Source organism: Cebidichthys violaceus, unplaced genomic scaffold (genome assembly GCF_023349555.1).
Source record: "Cebidichthys violaceus isolate CVI_PGR_0920_01 unplaced genomic scaffold, fCebVio1.0.p SCAF_11, whole genome shotgun sequence".
In the NCBI taxonomy this organism is placed as follows: domain Eukaryota; kingdom Metazoa; phylum Chordata; class Actinopteri; order Perciformes; family Stichaeidae; genus Cebidichthys; species Cebidichthys violaceus.
In genome coordinates, this window is record NW_027176274.1 from 8,352,461 (window position 1) to 8,363,141 (window position 10,681).

Here is a 10,681-nt window from a genome sequence, read left to right on the forward strand (position 1 = left end):
CTAAAATGTAGTGATTTACATTATGGGGATTTTATCCTCAAAAGGATGGCCAGTCCCACAATGTGACTGTGTAAACAGATTTATGTCCCCAAACCATGAGTAATACATGTCCACACACACAGATGTACAGGTACTGTAAACATCTCCTCAGGGCTCTGTGTGACCACCTACAGAATAATAATTACTGACACGCGGAAACACTTACAGACTGAAAAGGCCAGATACTATATCCACACACACACGTTAGGAAGTATGCAGACAGGGCAAACACATACAAATATACATATGCAAACACTTTTGTGTACCAAGAGACTTGTTACATGTACTAATCTTTCTGCATTTTCTGCACACAAAATATGCACATACACACATGCACACACACACAACCGTTCTGCTTGAATCTAGTCTGTTTGCTCTCTCCTGGTGTGGCTGGCTTGACTAGGTTTGGTTTGGTTTGGTTCTGTCTTTTCTCTACAAACAGCAAGGACAAGCAATGCAGAGAAAAATATTTTCTTCTCTTTTTCTCCTCAGCCTGATCTCATGAATTAAGAACCATGACAAAGAATTAATCATAGTTGAGGCCCACCAATTTATTTTCCTGTAATTTACTGCCAACGTTGACAGCTGTTCGCTATTGACTCAATGTTACAAGTTGATTGGGCACGTATTCTAAATTATAGTTACCTTTTGGATATTTATTTTACATTAAAAAAAAATAATACAATTTCATAATTTGCATCTCGCAATGGAGAATACCAGACACACCCAGTATATATAAGCGAATAAAATCTCAGCATAGATTTGTGTGTGGACATCAATCAGGTGGACAGTACATTGATTGTGAGAAGGTCAAGGATTCAGACAAGATGAAGAGTCAGACAGAAAGGCAGGAAGAGTTCACTTCCACAGTCGGCCTTTCCTTTGGCATCACCTTTCACTCTTAACACCTGGACATTGACCTGAATTAGCCGTATACTGACATAGAGGTGGTTCATCACACCTTGGGAAGTGTCCAGGTCAAAGATGTTTGATGAGTAGAGTGGACAGAAGGTAAAAGCCTTGGGAGAAATTGTGAGTCACTTTTGAGTTTGTTGAGCTCTCTTATTTACTTTGTTTTATTATTGTTGAAAACACAACATTCTTTTTATATCCAATATGTTTGAGTCTGAACCATCTACTTTTTATCTGGTGCAAAATCAATACTACAGTACATACAAGAAATTGAAAAAGTCATACGACTTAAATGGCATGACCACTAAAACCAATAAAACAGATAGCACCGCAACATTACAAAGAACAAAGAATGACGATGGTAAAATTTCAAAGGTCCATTACACCAAAAAACAGCAGGTCCAAACTCACTGAGGGAATGTGCGCTTGTGATTGCAGGAGAGAATTACCAATAGAAATAGAGTGCATTTAAGACCCGCCCACTCCGGAGTAAAAACAAACATCCTGCTGTATTATGTTTGCAAGTGCCTTAGCTAGCTACAGTACCTTGCTAACACATAGCTAACATTGGCATGCTAATTTGTCCCATCATCGTTTTTTTTGTCAACTGCTCCCCTTGTAGACATAGGGCTAAAATTATCCTTTGACATTTTGTTTCAGTCCTTGGTTGCATATTATGGCGCCGGTTGTTTTCCCCGCCACTTGGCATCGTTTCAGAGAATGGCCGATGCGTTCTGTCTCTATAGAGTCGAGTAGAAGGCAGTGTGAGTTGGAACTACCTGCAAGCTTCCAAATCTGGCTGCTCTCGACAGATAGCTACAATCTGTTAGGTTATGACTCTCACTATTGCAAATAATTTTTGAGCAAATTCTAATTCCCAAATTGCACTTTTAACAAAAGATGTTGCAGGTTTTCTCTGTTCCTGAAGGAGTGGATGGTGGAGAAGGCAATCTGAAGGACAAGTTGATGTATAACCTGGCCAAGGTTACAGTCACAGTGATTCCATAAATCCTAAGTCAAAGAGTTGCCATAAGAATGGAAATTAAAAACTGGTTCTGTTGTTCAACAGAACCAGTTTTCTACAAGAGATTCTGGGGTATGATATAAATAGATGCATCTTATCTAATTGTTATTTCTTTAAACTGATCTCAGCAAAGTTTTCAGGTGTAATTCTACATCACATGATCTTTTTTTTATTTAATACACTATATTCATAGTCAATTTCCCTGTATATAGGGAGCAGTGTGCTACCCATGACAGGTACCCGGGGAGCAGTTAGGGGTTCAGTGTCTTGTTCAGGAACACTTCGACAGAGGACACGTACCAGCCAAGGATCGAACCGCCGATCTTGCGGTTACCAGACAACCCTCTTAACCCAGTGAGCCACAGTCACCCAAAACCATCTATAAATTATTGATCCATAGTGTAATTTATTCCTGTGGTGCTGAGTGTGGTCAATGGAGGAGGAAGAGGAGCCTGTCTGCCGAGGTGCATACCATGAACCAGAGTGTTATCTTTTTTATCTGTTTTAATGTGTGTGTGTGTGTGTGTGTGTGTGTGTGTGTGTGTGTGTGTGTGTGTGTGTGTGTGTGTGTGTGTGTGTGTGTGTGTACGTCTCCAAGAGCAATTTGTATCTCTTCGAGCTATAATATTGCAGTTACATTTTTCCTGACAGAGCAGATTGAAACTTGGGTTTAAACCCTGCAATGGTGGGGATGAAACTCCGCTGAAATATGGTTATTCTAAGCAGGCCATTGACTCCAGTAAGAGACAAACCTTCCCTGCAGAGAGTGTTGTTTGTCTAAGTGTTTCTCCAGCCAGAGGATATCAAACCACCCATGAGTCTAAATGCAAAATTACATACAACAAGAGACAACTGTCTCTGTCTGAAAAGTAGAATACCGGAGTAACATGATGTTCTTTGGCTGAAGGAAGAGCTACATTCCCAGACTCATGGTTATTCCATTGCAGGTACACAAACCTCTTTTTATTAGTTTAGCTAGAAAGTATCGCCAGCAACATGAGAGTGAAACATGCTGCTGGACAAACTTTCATGCACACACACGTGTATACTGTCGCACAAAGCCACGTGCATGCAGGGATGCACATTCTGCACGCACAGAAGCACAGTCAGGGATTTCTTGGAAACAGAGGTAGTGATTTGTACCTTGAGGGGCACTAATGTCAGAGCTAAAGCTGAAACACAGCCTCCGGTAAAACACGCCCCCACACTGCCTGTGAGACTCTCACACACACATGCACCCAATTACACTCTTACAAACACACATTCTTGCAAACACACACCTGTTTGAGGCCCATGGCCATGTCTCATCTGACCTTGACACACCTGCTCCGTATTTGGCCAACGTTGTGTGTGAATCCATCAGGTTTGGTGTCCTGGGTCCATGTTTGTGTGTGTGTGTGTGTGTGTGTGTGAGTGTGTGTGTGTGTGTGTGTGTGTGTGTGTGTGTGTGTGTGTGTGTGTGTGTGTGTGTGTGTGTGTGAGAGAGAGATGAAGAAGAGAGATGAAAGAAGATAGGAGAGCAAGGAAGTTGTTTGAAGTGAATTTGAGTTTCATAATTTGTAAAACGATTGGCCTTTAAGAGATGACCTTTGCTGTGCAATGGTGAAACAATCTGCGAGAAAGACAGACAAGTGGATTTTTTTTTGTTAGGCATACAGCAGTTTATACAACAGAGATCTGAGTTCTCTACAAGTTGTACAATAGTAGCTTTTGCCTCCACTCAATACTCAGAAGTAGAAAGACAGGGGGACTGAGGAACAGAACAACATTCCTTCCGAGCAAACCTGGACTGCGACAGATGATATAGAAAATATTGTTTCTGAGAAACTGTCTGGTTAAAGAGAGAAGAGAGTTGAAGTGAAAGGGAGAGGGAGCAAGGAGGCAATAAAGAAGGCAAGCCAGGCAGAAAGAATGGAGAAGAAAGAAGAAAAAAAAAGTCACAGGGAGTGAGAAAGGCAGTAAGAAGGGAGATGAAAGATTGCCGCTCTCCTAGTGTGCTGCGGCAGAGGTAACAGGAGGAGGAGAAGGTGGAGGGAGACTGAGGGAACCTTAACATCAAAGACGAATATGAGTTTGACCTCTGCAGTAGAGGACAACAGGGTTTGACCCCTGACATCTGTAAAGATACAGTTTCTCCGAAACATCTATGACAAACACTTGCACACTGAGTGGAACAAACACAGTCATTATCTGCCATTTTCACTTTTCGGTCTCTTTTCTTTCTGTTCTGCATGGCTTACTCTGTATCTTTATCTCTCAACTGTCTCACCCAAACACATATATCCACTCAGCCTTCCTGGTAAATAAAATAAAAGCTAGTCGACTTTGTCTTTTCACCCTGAAACACACACACACACACACAGAGTCAGAGATAAGCGCGGGTGTGCTATGAATAAGATTTAAATATTGCAGAGATTTAGAACAACTCCACTACACAACAACACACTTGTCTCTTCAGCCGAAATCACAGAGCAAAGCTGCACTAGAGACAAGTGTCACCTTCTCTCTAATTGAGAAACGGCAGATTCACCCTGTTTATTCAGACTATTAGTATTCTGGTGCAGAGCATGAGCACTGGTAGGAAGTCATATCAGCATAACCATCAAAACTGAGGAGCAGAATACAAAATTGCTCCTTACCGGATCAACAAAGCCAAATTCACCGACAGTGACTGAAGCTTTTGGGGAGGAAAAAAATTCTCATTTCCTGCTGCCACCAAGAAAGAAGATATTAAAGTCTGAGAAGTGAACAGCATACTGACATGGTGTTTTACATTTTCTGGATAATTGAGTTCACTAGATTAAAACTTTTGCTGCTTTTTGGAGCTGCCAAAAATACAAAATTGCATCAAGAAACACTGGTTGTATCTTATTAGTCTAAACAAATTATGTCATTTCTTATTTTCAGGCCAACTTGACCTCAAATGAAAACATTGTGAGGTCAAGCAAACAATAAGAGGCAAATTTGTTTTGAATTAGGAAGAGGAGATATGAAAGGAAGCGATTTCACATTTAACCCCTTAATATCCAGGTTATTTTTATTTGTATTAGCTCGTAATTGAAGTCATGTGATGTTTGCACTGTATGACATTTTCAAATCCTAGACATCATGTAATTCCTTGTGCAACATTTCACACACCAAAGTTATTTAATCAGGAATGTTGGGATCTCCAGTAGAATTAGGGGCTGCATGAGTCTGTACTGACTGTCGTAACAGTGGGAATGGGATTGAAGAAGTTGATTCACATTAAGAGAATGTTAGAAGTTTTTACCATGATAGAAACAGAAACACTTTTGGATCAATTATTTCAGTTAGGAACCTTTCTATCAGATAAAGTAAAGTTTTTTTGATAATCTCCACTGGCTCTACAACAGAGTTATAATTATTTTAAGTTTGTAGGGTTTTTGTTATTGTGAAGCACTTCGTGGTGTTCTGCACTTGCTATAAAAATAAATGTCTGAACATGATGCAGGAACTGAACCCACGCTTGCTTTGGTTTCTGGGGCATTCAAGACCTCCAGTACAGGCAGCTAAGGGCTATTCGGTCAGCTTTTCTGCGAAACCTTTGCACCATCACAAGGTGAAATGGGAATATAGTTCAGCTATAATCAGATTTTTAGAACAGATTCGGAGTGTGTAGAATATTCTGAGAATTAGCCCACACACACACACACACACACACACACACACACACACACACACACATCCAGGTAGTTATCTGTCCCTCCCAGCTGTAAACCTATAACCTGAGTTACATAACAGCTCAGAGAAACACCTGGGTGTACTTTACATAACACACACATACACACTCAAACAGAGAAACACAGACGTGTGCACATGCACACATGCACCAAAAAACTGAAGAACCCTGCGCGCACAGCTACATGCACATACCGTACACAACAATGCAGACGGCTGTGCACAGGTCTGGAGCAGGCTAGATAAAATTAGGAATACATGAGTCTCTGTGGACTGCGGCTGTGCATCTGTCGAGTGAATCAGCACTCAGACAGTACAGTACCTGGCTGGCTGGCTAAGTGATTCTGTTTGTCTCATCTGTCTCTACATGACCAGACTGGATAAGCAGAGCCATTTGTCTGAAAGAGTCCTGTCAGTGAAATCACTGAGGCCAGAGCAGCTCTGCATCGTAGATGGATAATGAGCGAATGCTGTTAGGTGACAAAAACAGCTTCCGTGAGAAGTGAGTAACAGTACTGCCACAGTAGGAGAATTTGTTTGGCATTGTTGGTTAACAACATCTAGTTCCAGGTTAAAATCCAAGTAGTAAAAACATGATTTTGCTGAAAGCAAGGTACATGAAAGAAAATGGAAAATTATTGTAATGCTAATACTATGAAATTAAAGAAACACGCTCAGTGTGAGCTATTAGAAGTATATGCTTTAGGTATCAAAGCTTACTCAAGAATACAGAATTTGAACATTTAAAAAAAATCCAAATCAATGCATCACTTTAGTTTAGTCTGTGGCAGGGATGGATGTGGCATTCTACACTAACTGGCACGAGTTGACATGCATTTGTTTGTTTGTTCAGTTCAGTACATCAGGCTACAGGTGCTCTGTAGCGACTATAATGCCATTATAAGGCAGACATTGATTTGATGGTTTTGAGCTCTGATTTAATAAACGATCACAAAAGAAAAAGCTGGTAGTAGATACCTAGACAACAAACTGGCTGTACAGACAACTTACAGGTTTTATTGTGTGCACTGCAGGAAGTGATCTGACAACAATTTACAAAATGTTGCCTCCATTCAGTGTGGCTACTGTGCTATGGATGAACAAATGTGTGATGACTGTAAAAACATGTAATCAGCCTCCATCGTGTCAAGTAAAGTCAAGTGAAGCATATTCATGCATGCCTTTATCACAAAGCTGTTTCACTAGATTGAACTTTGAAAATGAAAGCAAACAAGACAGACCAACTTGGCCAAGCCTAACACAAACACCACCAGTGTCGCTGAGAGGACAAGGATGAACGCACCTGATAAAGCTCTTCAGGGGAAAAATGGAGGAGGCTTGAATAGAGGTAGTCACACATGCCATGGCTGAGGCAGCAAAATGTGGCAGGGTAAAAGAAAATGAGCAATAACACAGACAAAAGCAATGAGCTGTTCTCTGCATTAATTTACTACACCCAGTAATTCTGCTCATTTTAATATAGCAAACATAGTGAAAATGTTTAAATGAGACCCAATGGGAATACAGAGATGCGCTGCATCCTTGAAACTTAAGAGAACGCTGGCCTTCAGTGTCACATAGGAGGTCACATTGCAAAACCAATTAGGTTGGTTTCTAGCTTATTTGGGGGGGAGACTCCATGGCTTACTCTAAAGCAGCACCATGAGAACTTGAATTTAACTAGCAAAAAGAAAACAGAAATAACTTTATTTTTCTGCTTGCTAAGGAAAAATAAACAAATAGGCTGCAGGGTGTGAGATGATCGGATTTTATCTTCGCAGAATCACAGATAGTTCACACCCTGGTAATGGTCCTACCGTGTGTGTGTGTGTGTGTGTGTGTGTGTGTGTGTGTGTGTGTGTGTGTGTGTGTGTGTGTGTGTGTGTGTGTGTTTGATAAGAGGGTTTTTGCAGTAAGGAAAGTCAAAGCCAAACTTCCTTCCTGTCTGAGTGATATCCCAGGCCAACAGTAACACACACATACACACACACATACTGTATTTTCATCTGTCTATATCTCTCTGTCTCTACTTGAGGGCAGTGCACACACATCAGACAGGGAATGTCCATGTTAATGGTGCACAAACACACACACTCTCCTGTCTAGCAGCAGGACAGCCTGGGAATGGTAGACCAACTCTTCACCACCCCTCTTTACGAAAAGATAGAGGGACAGTAGAAGTATTTTATTCCTCAGCAAAGATATTGGAAGCATGAAACATGGAAAACATGTTTTAACTATCAACCACCTGTGCAGTACATCACATGCTGAAAAGGAAAATGGGTTAAATAATCCTGACTCAAATAATTGTTTATGTTTAAAAGTTGATCTATCTGTACTATTTTTACCAGCAGATGTGACTGCTTTCCGAAAAAAAATGCTACATTGTGCTTTTCTGCACAAAATACAGAGGAAGACATGGCTCACTAAAATGCACAACTGGCCTGAAATGTGTAGTATGATTCTCCTCAGAGTGAGCAAGCTTTAAAGAGACAGTTCACACAGATAGTTCACCCCTGTGATCCCATAATTAGTATGCACTAAAATAAACAAAAACAGCACATTAGGGTGACATGTTGCCCCAAACTTAACCCATGTGGCATCATCTCCTGCTGTTAATTATCAGTAACAATGCTGACCTCAGCTGGACCAAGTGTGTTACTGCTGTTGTTTACGCTCCTTTATGGAAAGCAGTGGGCATCGGAGCAGACTGAATTAAGTAGCAATTCTGTCACAGAGAGAAGTCTGATGGAGCATGGAGAGAGAGAGAGAGAGAGAGAGAGAGAGAGAGAGAGAGAGAGAGAGAGAGAGGGAGAGAGAGAGACAGACAGACAGACAGACAGAAAGATAAAAGGGGGTTAGACAGGCAAGACAGAAAGACAGATGTAGCAGACATATAAACATAGCAATAGAGAGGTGTGAGAGAGAGAGAGAGAGAGAGAGAGAGAGAGAGAGAAAGAGAGAGAGAGAGAGAGAGAGAGAGAGAGAGAGAGAGAGAGACATGGTCAACAGACAAAAAGCAAGTGAGACAGACAACCAATCAACAGACTAAACCATCCCACGCTTAATTAATTAGACAGCGAAAACACTGCGGGGCTCTCGGCTGCTTGAAAGATATTTAGGCGTGTAACATCCCCACAACAACACACCCACACTCAAAAACCCAGACACAAGCAAAAGCAGGCATGTACGCACACACGACAAAGGAACCTCGTATCACATCTTTTCACAGCTTTTAAGATGAGGAGAGGGTGAAGAAAACAGGGATGAAAGAACAAGGAGGGAAGTAAATGAGTTGGGCAAAAAGAGGGGGAGGGAGTGTAGGGAGGAGGAGGGGGGATGTGAAAGAGAAATAGAGGAAAATTGAGAGGAGAGGAGCAGAGATGGAGTGAAGATCAGATGAGAGGAGATGAGACCCGATGAGGTAGAGATGGATGTTAGGAGAAAAAGTAGCGAAACAGAGTGCGAGAAGGAACAAAGTGAAGGGATGCAGAGAGCGAGAGACAGTGTGGAAGAAGGACGAGGAGGACGAGGAGGAGGAGGGCAGATTAGATGGAAAAAGGAGAGCCTAAAAAAAATAAGAGTAGTGTAATGCAGAGCGGAGAGGAACAAGAGGCGCAGGCAGATGAGAAAAGAGGAGACGAGATACTGGAGACACTGTGACCTCACATGCTCGGCTGCAATGATGCTTTGAAGATCATCTCAAGGTTATTAGATAAGGGGGGGGGGGGTCGTGATAATGAGAAGACCAGCATGAGGAGAGCCAGGAGTAAGAGAAAGAAGCAAATAACTGAGGAGGGGCGGGTGAGAGAAACCGTGAAGAGATAAGACGGGGATAGTGTAACAGTGAGAGTGAAGAAGGCCGAAGAGAAAATGATGCAGTGACTCAAGATGCTATGAGGCATGGAGCAGTGCGTGTGTGTGTGTGTGTGTGTGTGTGTGTGTGTGTGTGTGTGTGTGTGCGTGTGGGGGGGGGGGGGGGGGCATTGTCAGGCAGGCATGCATTCAAATGTGCAGTGTGTATGTATCAGTGCAATGGGGTATGTGTGTGGAAGCATGCATTTGCATATGTGTGTGTGGGTGTGTGTGTGGGTGTGTGTGTGTGTGTGTGTGTGTGGGGAGGGGGGGGGGGGGGGGTCTTGGCAGGAGTGATTAAGTACAATGAGCCTGCCAGCCAGTAAACAACCAGGCAGGTTGTTCCATTACTTAATGAGTTCCCCTTATCTGTGAGCCTCCTCTCCTCTCCTCCTTCCATGCATCCTTTATATTTACTCTCCTTTATCTAGCCCCCCCTCCCGCTCTAGAAGTCGCAGTGACAGTTGACCTCCCCTGACCTGCAAACCCAGGTACCTGCTAATTAATGTTAATACTAACAGCAAACATTGTTAAATGTTCAGCATGTTAGCATCAAAACATCACTGTGCCTATTGCAGCCTCACGACGCCACTAACATAGTCTGGTTCAAACAATGCCTTAGTTCAGTCTGTGTAAAACATCTCTGCTCTGTTTCTGCTTCAAGCTGATTTCACCTCCATTAAGTGACATGAAGGCTACAGTACAAAACAGGCAAGTTGTCACAATGGGCATTGCCACAAAAACCGAGCACGGACTCATTGACCAGGTTTTTGTTTACAGCATATCATGTGATGTGGACAAGATAACTAAACACTCAAACAGTAAATGCTTGAGATTTAGCAGTTATCAAACGCTACCAAATATTACCTTAAAATAGTCTCCATATGCTCCTCATTCAGTTTTTAAATATTAGTCAGATCTGTAAAAATGTTCCAATCCCCACCATCTGGACACACCTTTGTACACACATCATTACTGGGCTGCACTTAGCAGATGGACATCCCCACCTCTAGAGTTAAGCATATCCTGTTGAAATAACCTCAATCATGTTGCCACCATTCAAAAGAAAGCCAAGGTACAAAATATAATATGTTCAGTCAAACTGTTGGAAAATGTGTTTTTTTTGCCCAAAGTGACTTTTGATTTAGTAAA